Here is an 11925-nt window from a genome sequence, read left to right as displayed (position 1 = left end):
CAAAATGAGAATGGAAAGTTTTTCGTACATTCTTTCTCTCTTTTCTCTCTTCGTGAGCCGTTAGGATTTACTAAGTTGAGAGTAAGGATGTTCCTTTGACAGCTGACGAACATATAATTGCAGTATTAGACTGTAAGACCGACCACTTCGAGTCACGAATGTTGAAAAGATAAGTCTCCCATTAGCGTGTGATTGTGTTTCAGATGCTACGTATATTTTTCATGTGTTCATGAAATACGTTACTTGGTGTGATGTTCTTTAACCTCGAAAAAAAAATCTGTGCGTTTTGTTTTTTTATATGACTTATTAATACTTTCAAGATATTCATTTAAATAATTGACATTTAAATTTATTTTTACCTACTCTTGGACTTATAAAAATATGCTTAAAAAATAATGTAATTGCTTACATAAGTAAACGATTTCTCGCATTTTTAAATAAAAAAATCCCTTTTTAATTCTCTTATAACTGCGGAAATGTTATTTACGAAAAGAAAGGAAGAAAATAACTACCTATTTAAAAATTAATATATGCATACCCTAATGACACGAATAACCATTATGCACTTGATTGCATTTATATTGCTTATTTAAAATAAATTACCTTTCATTATTATTGTAATGTAAAATATAAAGATTAAGCAAGCGTAATTACTTCGTATTAATATTAGAATTTGTCTGTGGCTACTGGCTACCCCTACTTAACTGGTGGTTGGTGTTGGTAGATGGCAATACTGAGTGGAAGTGGAGTGGTTGAGTTGGTGTATAGAAATGCATTTTTCGGAACCTTTAAAATTATATTTTAAGTAATTTTAGTGAAAAAATATTGTTATGTATAATAATGTTGTTAGAGATTTTCAAAATATTACGTATAAATAATAGATATTAAGTCATTGACGGCTATTTTTATAACCTAAATTAGTCATCTAGTAAAGATAAATGAAGAGGTGACAAACGTTGTCAGGAATTGCATTAGTATAAATATAATTTTCCATCAATAATGATACAACTAAGCATCTACTTTATTATTCTGTGATGATTAACGGCAGTGATATTATCAGAGATTTTTTTGGTAAGTGAAATTGAATCGGTATCCACTTGTTATAAGCTACAAAATTGTAGGTAACTAGAACACGCCCACAGTCATACATACACGAAGAAATATTCGATTTTCTAATGAATGTTTCAACTGTAATTATAATAAAAATAATATACTAAATAATTATAAACTAATTTCACAGCATAAGTGTAAAAAGAAAAAAAAGGTAGTAAAAAACGTCAATAGATTTAAATAATCTGCACAAAAACAGTAATTAACGTGGCTTAAAAAATTCTGATTTTAACATGAATCGAATATCCTTTCCAATAACAGGAAATCTTAGCTTATTGAATAAATCAATTTTTAAAGTGAATGAGAGAATGCTTAAGACAGCCTGGCCTATAGTTTTTATTTTAAATGAAATTGCCCATTTTATTGGAAGTCATAGGAAACCATATTTAATATTAGTGTTTAGCTATAACCAAATTTTAAAAGTAGCTTTTAGTTTAACTCTTAAATTAAATTACAATACTATTTTAACTATCTTGTAATCAGTAAATAAGTATTTCAAAACAACACTTATGCAATATTATTACATATTAAGTTGATATCAATAAATTAGGACACCAAATAAAAACAAATTTCCTTAAATCTGTAATCTCTTTGATAGATACTAACTTTAATAGTCTTTTTAATTAAATATAACCAATCTTTATCAGTGTTAAAGAGTTTTTAATAACTATACAAATTAGTTACTAATATAAATCATTTAAATAGTTACAATATTTAGCCGATTGTTCAAGATAAAATTAATTTATTTAAAGTAGTTTTTATTTTATTATTTCCAGTAACATTAAATATAAAATATTTTTTTCTGTTAATAATTTCATCTAGAACATTCACACTTGATGATTACTGCATTACTATCAGAAGAACTACTAATAGAAAATAAAAAATTGGTACAAATAATAAAACTCAAGTTATTGTGTCACTAATATAAGTAATAAAAGTCAAGATTACAATATAGGTAGATTTAGAAAATATTTAAATTATGATATCCATTATGTCATTATTAGTTATATCAACAAATTAAGTTCTAGAACCGATTTAGAAATTGATAATTTAAAGTGATGTAAATAAATTAATTGACTTATTATTAATTACTAGCGACCTGCCCCGGCCTCACACGGATTCTTTATATGTATTGTTATATTATGACTAAGTTTCATAAAGTCATTATAAATTGTAGCCTATGTGTTATTCTGATGTATATCCTATATTACTGTAAAATTTCACCAAAATCCGTCGAGCAGTTTTTTAATGAACAAGTAACAAAAATACATACTTCCATCCTCACAAACTTTTCCATTTAGATTATTAGTAGGATATTAGTAGGATAGAATTTGATTATATTCATGTTTAACTATGGTTTTATTATAGACCTATAGATAGAGTATCGCTTTACTACATTTTATTTAGCTCTTTTATAATTAAATTGTAGTAGAACTCTTTGAATATTTATGATTGTTTTAAGAATTTTATTGCATATAAGTTTTTAAAAATATCCAGCAAGCATTTCTTGCATCATTAATTGAGTAACTTAAAATATAGAAACATTGCAAGAAAAACTTATTTTTATTTTTAAATATAATTATTTTTATCAGTTCAGATTTTTTTACTAAATATACAATTGCTTATAACCCTGTATTATAATATTCAGAATAACAAAAAACCAAACAATTCGACAATATTTAAAAGTTACTTAAATATTTTTATTTTCATATTGTCTATATATATTTTTATATATAGTTTTTGGTTGAAATACCAAAACCAATTAGATCATAATTAAAAATAAAAATGAATAAGATATGATGTATGTAATCATAGCATGAGTCCTGAGAACATCTCAGTTGTATGTGCTGAATAATTAATGAATCGTTTTCTACTTTCATGAGCATACTTGTTACTGACTGTTGTCGATTGACTTTTCTTTCCTAAGAATTAGGTTTAATGTATTTTTTATTTGTTATCTATAATATAATTTTAAAAATATTTGTCATATACTATTTTAGGAATTAATTGTAATTTGACAAACTCCGTGGTCGAGTGCTGTGTAGATTACCATTAGTTTTCTATGTTGTCTTGGGTCTGGGTGTTTGTGGTACCGTCGTTACTTCTGATTGCCATAACACAAGTGCTTCAGCTACTTACATTGGGATCAGAGTAATGTATGTGATGTTGTAAAAAAAAAATGAATTAATATTACCATTTTCATTGCAGATATCCTACCAAAATTGTTCCAAACAACTGTTGCTGCTGTAATACCAAAACAGCTGGTAAGTTTGTTATAGTATACAGTAGTTCATTGCAGACATAAAAAGCATATGAGAAATAGCACATGATATATTTTATGCCATGCAAATATGTTACTTAACATTTAAATCTAAAACATGAATAATAAATTAAAAAAATCTTATTATTCACAATTAGAGTGGACTCATAACAGCACTTTTGAAACATAATTTTAAAGTGTTGAATTAAATGTAAATCTACCTCTGGTTGGGAAAGTATATTCTACCGAGCGAACCGGCATGACTCAATACTCCTTTACACTATTTTAATAATGGGGTATGTCACCAAAGTACAATTAAATTTATAGCTTAAAAATCAACAAATGTTAAGCCAGATATAATAAAATTATTAGTTCAATAATATTTCAACTAAAAATAGAGTAACAAGATGAAAGTAAAATAAAATAAAATTAAAAATTTTAAATGAACTTCAAAAATGTTGGAAGAGAGTAATTACTGAGTTCCTTTGCCTGTTCTTCTCGGTTCTTCGGTAGAATCTTCTTTCCCAGTGGTAGATTAATTTAATAAAATTATGTGAAATGAGAAATAATTAACACAATATTTTATCCTAGTTCAATATTATATTGTGTGTCTCAAAGCTGTGAAATGAACCACTAATTAATAATTTGTTACACTTATACACTAGGGACTCTGTATAATAAATATAAAATTACATCAGTAAAGTCCTCACAATTTCATTAAAAAGCAATTTTGTTTAATTACTACTTATTATTATACTATGCCCATGATCACCCATGAGATTACTTTATTTGCACTTAAATATATTATATTATTCTTTAAAGTCCTCTATACCAGGGTATATGTCATTAGTCTATATAGCAAATACTACATTAGTACAAGTGTTGGGCTGTAGTTGGTTTAGACTTAACTGGGAAAGTCAGTAAATCATTAACCAAATTGTAATAGTCAATACGATTTTTTTAACAATTTGTATTGACTTAACATTTATAATGTAATGTGTAGGGTAGTTTTTTATAATATCAACATAAGGATACAAAGATTCTTTTTTTGAAAAAAAAATCTGTGTTTTCATTGTTAACTCTTAGATGACTGCGATTTATTTATACTTTGATCGATCTATATTATTAGATTTTAAGTATTATATGATACCGGTTCCATTATTCATGGAAAAATACTCAAACAATCGGTTTTTTTTCTGCTTATGTACAATATGCGATAGTAAACATAATTACACTCACAAAAAACTATTCTTATATTAGCATGTGTTTATATTGATACACATTATAATGGCCTTCAATTCCATTTTATTATTTGTTTTTATTCAAATAGATTCTTTTCAGATTCTATTTTAAATCGTCATATAAGATATGTAACATAAAATATTATGATGAGATCTTAATGATTAGACAAATGACTAATGAAAATAATAGTAAAACTTAGTTATAAATTATTTGTATTAGAATTGATAAAAATAAAATCTCTGAAAGTAAGTAAGTGCATCGATATATGTACATATAAACTACGTTATGTGTTATAATAGCTGGTTGGGTTAAGAAAAATACACCAATAAGGGCTAAAAATAATAGAATATTTAAATAATTTCGGCTAAATAAATTGATTGGCTTTGGAGCCATGGAAGACATAAATGTTGTAGTTCTCAACGCAAACATTAGATCAATAATTAATTAGATGTCAGCGAAGTTAACCCTTTATTTACACGAAATTCGACCATTAGTCATATAAAAACAATTATGTAACAGTATAAGTCGAAATAATTTTATGCTCCCATTCTTGTAAAATGTTAAAATAATACAGAGGAATTTTAAATTTCGTATTTATATATATTATTAAGGACTCAACAAAATATAACAACGATTATATTTTAATTTCAAACATAAATAACATAACAATTTTTTGTTACACGGAAATATGACGTAGGAAGCCAGATACGTTAAAAACTTAAAATATATTCGTTCCCTTTCACTAAAATATATGAAAAAGTAAAAAAATATTATTGAAATTATGTACAAAATGTCTACGTATTACGTAGGAATGAAAAGGAACGTTTTTAGTTCCACGATCAAACTTACTAGATTTGGTCTGTGAAGTTTTACGATATCAATGTTTTTATTTAAATGTCGTAATGATTTGTGAGAAAATGTTTATTTTTATCTACTACATGGCATATATCTACGTACACATGTATGGATGTATGGTCGTATATTTGACAATAAATATTAGTAGTCGGCTGAAAACCGTTAGAAAAATTTATGAACGTAAACGTTATTTTACTGACATACTATATAAAATAACCAGGAATAAGATTATTAAATACAAATTCACATTATTGAGCATCAATTTCTTTCTTAAACAATTCAAATAATAAACAAACTCAATGAAATCTTTTAAGAAACATTAAAGAATCTTAATAAAATACTTAATTATTAGTATGGCGCCTCAAATCACAATAAAGGTTAGATGGTAATTTTCGTGTTTGGACGAATTTAATATTTCCATCCCTTTTTTGTATTGTCTTTTCCAGAATTTTAGCAGCGTACTTTCTCATATGAAGATTTGCTTCAAACTAAGAAGCAACTCACACGTTAGTTAAAATATTTATTTATTTATTTATAAGGACAACTTACAAAACATACACCATTTTTAAGTTTTAAAATAAAGGTAATTACATTTTTAGCTAAGTGTTGTTTCAATTAAAAGTTATCACGGCATGGAAAAGGACAATATTTTCTATTAACCTAATACAACTTTTTTTTTTCTACTTCTATTATACAAACAAAAAATACTACCAATAATGATACAATATAAAATGTAAATTACAAAAGACAATAACAAATTACCAACTTATTACTAAACAATTGAAAATTAAAAATAAATAAAATGAAACTTTTTTTTTTTTTTAGACAACAAAATATATTTTATAGCAAACATAACAAACAAACAACTGTAATACAGAATGTAAACGACACAATATAAACGTGATCGATGTTGAAGGACTGGAATGTGATCTTTATTTTATTATTTTCAACTTACAATTATTAATTTATTCTGGGCGATTTAAAACTAGCTATAACTTTGCTTTTAAATTTTGGCAGACTGTCTGAAAAAACGTCAATATCAATTTCTTGATTTTTTATGAGTAGGTTATACTGTCTAGGTAGCCTACTCATGATAGAATTCTGTCCTAAATTCGTTTTTGAGCGTGGAATCGAAAAAGGAATTTACTCGCACGAGGAAACCTTGACGGCGCATAAAAATTAATTTTTGTTACGAGGTTAGGACAGTCTAAATTTCCATTAACGATTTTGTGAAGCAAAATCTGGTCCAATAAATGTCTCCGATTGAGCAAGCTATTTAGTTTAAAGTATTTTAACCGACTATGATATGTCGGTAACTGTTTCACCTTATTACATTGATATGCAATGTGCCATAGGAAACGCTTTTGAACCCTTTCGATGCGTTTGATGTGGACTTCATAGTGTGGAGACCAGACCTGAGTACAATATTCTAGACCAGGAAGTAAGGAAGAATCCGATCCGAAACCGAACTAAGGAAGAATAAAGGCAAATCTTGGTCTGTGACTTCTTAAAATCTTTACTATTTCTTTATTTATTTAAAATGTTGTCCTTATTTTGAAATATTTAAATATATATTTTATTGATTAAATAATAAAGTACTTTTAAATCATTAGAATTCGAAATCAGATTCTTGGATGTTCTTTATCATGTTATTCAATACTATAATGTTTATACAATAATTGATATCATAAGAATAATAATCGATCGCTTTTAGGTTAGAAGATTTTTCTATAATAGATTTTAGCACGATTTTTGGTAATATTTCATTTCATTAAAAAGTTTGGTTGCGCAAGAAAACGTTCGAAAAACGATGTCTAGTGTTGATTTCGTTAGATATCTGTAGTGTAGCAGGAGTCACAGGATAGCTTAATAAATGTTTGTTACTTATAAGCACGTCGATATAACAATTGTTTGTCTGCTTGTCTTTTGAATGAAATTCGTTATGAAACATGACTCGTATTACCTCTAGGCAACGGACATTAAAATAGTATTGTTTGATTATACAAACTATGCCGTCTGAAATGTAATTAATTAGTATAGTAATTTAAGGCCAATGACTGTATTTCAAATAGTAAACAAAAATACAAAATAATATAATAGTATTAATTAAGTATTCACTACTAAAGAAAACGAATGTACTCTTAAACTTTGCATTAGACGTTTCAGCAACGAAACCTGTTAAAATAATCAAATATGCCAAATTCCAATAAGTCTGTCATGTCAATTGATTGACAAAATAGTGTCTGCAGTATTCTTGATAAAGAAAGAAATCTTAACTGGTGTAAATACGTCTTGTTTAATTATAGTTATTTCCACAGTATATAATACGTTATAGTCTGTATTCTGCAATCATGCAATTGATATCTATAATATATTTTCTTAACTCTTCTGCAAGTGCACACAAATTTAAGCTAGACTTAATATTCATTAATTATATCCATATTATTTGTTTCTCCTATATATTTGATTGGATGAAAATAGGCCTATACTTGTAAATTATGCTACCCTATTGTATTTGAGTAGTAACTCTTTTAGTAAAATATACATGTATTATAAAAATAATACATACCTTTTAACAGCACTACCTCATAAAACGTTCGAAAATTTTCAAATAATAAAATAATATTTAACGATGGGTTTGGTTTACAAAAAAACTCTTTTGAAATGAAACGATCGCGTTCAGTCCATTTCAAATGAAGACGTTGACATTGCTAATTTACAATATTAATTACACAATTTTAAATTATAATAATTGAATAATTTTCATATGTATTATACATTTCATATAATTATTAATAAAAAAAAACTTTTTTTACTGTACATAACTTAAAATATACACGTTATTAAATAGCAGTCCGAATAATAAGTGTATATGTATATGTTAGTATCATAAATCATGAAATCAATATCGAGGACAACCTAAACTTAAGCCATTCCAACTACACTAGAAAAATAGATCTTATCTAATACATAACATATATTAATAAATATGCAATAAATATATATTTTTAGTACACACGGTACATTATCAATGTCGGCGATTAATGAGGCATGTGTCTTGTCCTAGTTCAGTCTGTTCAATGTGTTACCTTATCAATTACCTATTGATTATACACTATTTTGCAGTACCCTTGAACTTAACAACTTGTATCAATGCAAACTGGACATTATTTAGACCAATTTACGTTGGTTCACATATAAAATAATTATTACAATGGTTTTACATATTAATGTGCACATTACAGGGTCAAAATATTTTGGAATAAGTGTTATCAAAATTATTCCAGAACACAAATTAATGATATAAACAAATGGATTTTGGATGAATAGTCATTATCGAAATCGAGATTCGAGACTAGTCTACTAGTCTATTTTTTTATTTTTTTTTAAATGGTAACGATAAATTCGATCAAGCCAAACAATGTCACGCATCTTAAAACAAACGAAATAAAAAAGAAAAATAATCAACCTTACAATTTATACCATGTTATTTACGTTCGGTTTTCCGTGTTTTAAATTAAAAAAAAAGACGTGAATTCAACTAAAACCCTTATATTAAGGAATGCGACAGCTACTAGAGTCGTTCAGTCGGCGTTCTTTATTTTGGTCAAGCAAAGTTACGCTGTGACGTCTATTAAGTGAAGCAAACGAGTGACTGGTGGCTGTGACTTGTTCGACGTAAACTAAGCGCGTCAGTTTAAGAGCTCGCTTCAGTCATTGCTGTTCGCACCGCCGCACTAGCGGCCACCACTCGCGTTTGCCCGCCGTCGAGCGTAACACGATACGCGAAAGTTGACACGCGTATTTTATTTTGTATTCTATCGTACACACGACCGTTTTGAAAGGACCCAATATCCTTTCGTACTGATTTATGTAAGTATTACTGACTGTACTTTAATATTTTAATACGATCATTATTTCCCCTGTATATTTATTGATTTAACACATACATACAAGAGTTAAATATTAAGAGCTGTCTAATCTGTTGCTAAATAACAAATGTATGCAATCAATCGCAATATATCTTTTTTTTTATTGATTCGATTTATTTTTTATTATCGATTCTGTTTTGTTTTTGATCTGTGCTGTATAATTATGTAAATATTTGTAAGGTTTAATAACTTTTAACGTATACATCATTAAATAATTAAAATGTTAAATAATAAATACATAGGGAATATAAGTATTGGATTTTATTAATAAATTTAAAGCTGTAATAATTAACGTTATAAAATGATTATTATACGAAATATCCAAAAAAATGATAACATTTAAAATTTAACACATTACAAAAATAGAATTTAATCATCGCACTCGTGCTTTATTACTTATTTTCTTAAATAAGCTTTGTTTAATTTATATGTTATTGTAAAAAATTAAATTACAGGTCAGTAAAGTGAATTACATATGTAGCTTATATATTAAATGCAGTATTGAAAACTTGTATTGATATGGCACATTAGGTCTCTAGCGATAGGTGAGAATTGTTCTATTTTTTTTTTCTCTAGAAATTTCGACGAAAATTAATAAAGATAAATAAGCATTGAATACCATAGTAATTAAATGATTAAATGTAGTACATAGCAATGTACATGCAAATCAATATGGAATAATCAACGTATTGGTATTGTTTCAAACATACATTAATACATTATCTTATTTTTTTGTTGTATCATTGATCTGACACGTTCGCTTCATTTAACTTTTTTTTTTCATTGATGAATAATTATTTAAATATCAAGATTTGAAATTGGAACAAAAAACCAATTTTTAGGCCTGCTTTTTTTATATAACTTACATTTATTTCAACAGGTGTTATCTGTAGCTTCCTATTTTTTACGAACGTTTTATTAAACGAAGGTTTTCCAAAGACCAAACGGACCGGTAATATGTAATGGATGTCGGTACTAGATCATTCTTTTTAATTGTTCCTTGTATATTATTATTAAATATGATATAACTGATAACATACATTTAATTAAATATATTTTTCATACGTAATGAATGAATATCATTCACGTGTATATAAAACTATGCTATCAATTTTCATCTTTTAATATATATGTATATATATATTTTCAAATGAAATTCTTAGTAAGTAAATACTCAGTTTATGAGAATAAAATGACGAATTCGTACACCTGTTATTAAATGTAATATTGATATCATATCAAGAGTGTTATTAAAATTGATAAAACTGATGTATTTATATTTATGTAAAAATTGTAGAATTAGTAGCGTTCAATTTCAAAGGACTGTGTTGTGTTACTGTTATCTTCCAAGACTCCTTATCTATTTTAACTTATTACTTTTCAATTGCTGTTTGTTAAAAAAAAACGTTAACAACCAATTTATCAACTACTAATCATTATTCCGATTTCAATAAGTGAATTTATCTTTCAATTTAGATTCATGAATGATCCCCGAATTTCTAACACTGAAAATACGTAATAGATAGATTCAGCGGCTATCGCTAACAAACAAAACTATTACTACTACTATTGTATGTATATCGTAGAAGCGTTAACCTTTTACGTTACATTTGATAAATGATGAATATCAAAACATAACTTATTGTTGTGTATGTGACTAACGGTTAATTCGGTTTTTTTTTTTTTTTTTTAATTTCTATTTAAATTTCCAATGTTGCAAAAATATCGTAACGTTCTTTCATAGTTTTTTGTTTGAAAGGCTCATGAATATTGTTTATTCATCAAATTACATAACAACAACGAAGGTTTCTTAATTGGTCATCATCGCTGTGTATCGATAGTATAATCGGTTGGGCAACCCCAACGTAACCAATGGCTCCAAACAATATGACAGTCTTCGTGCTACAATCGTATTTTATAATTTCGAATTTCGAATATCGATACAATAATAATGTTGCCCGTTAAAAATATTTCGCTATAATAAATTTATTCATTATAAGTAAAACAAATCATCGTTGCTATTTTCATTGTATGCTAATTAATGTATTACCCAGTAAAAGTTTTATGTATCTTTGCAAGTTTTAATTAAAATAAATTATTTAAAGTGTAAATAAAATATATTGTTAACAATGGTTTTTTGTATTTGTCTTTAATTACTAAATGTTATATTGTTCATTATATGTACGATGAAATCTTAAATTAAGATGTATATTTTATTACGAACAGAGTACTTATATAACAGTAAAAAATTTAATATTCAATTTTCGACATATAGGTTATATTAATGTTATAATTGCGTATCGGAAATAATACACTGATGATTAAATTTGCATAATTCTAGCCCGAGTTTGCCGGAGTCGACGTCTATTCATGCCTTTATACTGTACGGCCTCATTTAGTATGAGAGGCTTTTCTTTAGCATGAAGCAGTATGAAGTTTTTTAAAAAATCGCGTCGGCTACAATTTTCATTGTTTAAAATCCTGCATTCAATAAAACATTTCGAAGCGAATTTTTATAAAAGTATT

General features: G+C 26.6%; 1 protein-coding gene across 2 annotated transcripts in view; it reads left to right on the top strand.

Moving 5' to 3' along the window:
• Positions 1-728: 728 nt before the first annotated feature.
• The window catches only part of LOC124530739 (elongation of very long chain fatty acids protein AAEL008004-like), a 34095-nt gene continuing 22898 nt past the window's right edge, over positions 729-11925 (top strand). Inside the window, exons 1-2 of one of the 2 annotated variants that reach the window (XM_047105004.1) lie at positions 729-1071; positions 3319-3374. The gene's annotated coding sequence lies outside the window, so the exon portion shown is untranslated. Of the gene's footprint in view, positions 1072-3318; positions 3375-9164; positions 9341-11925 lie in introns of those variants that run through there. The other variant, XM_047105005.1, reaches the window with a different exon arrangement.

Source organism: Vanessa cardui, chromosome 6, assembly GCF_905220365.1.
Source record: "Vanessa cardui chromosome 6, ilVanCard2.1, whole genome shotgun sequence".
NCBI classification, from domain to species: Eukaryota; Metazoa; Arthropoda; class Insecta; order Lepidoptera; family Nymphalidae; genus Vanessa; species Vanessa cardui.
This window is presented reverse-complemented; position numbering and strand designations above follow the sequence as displayed.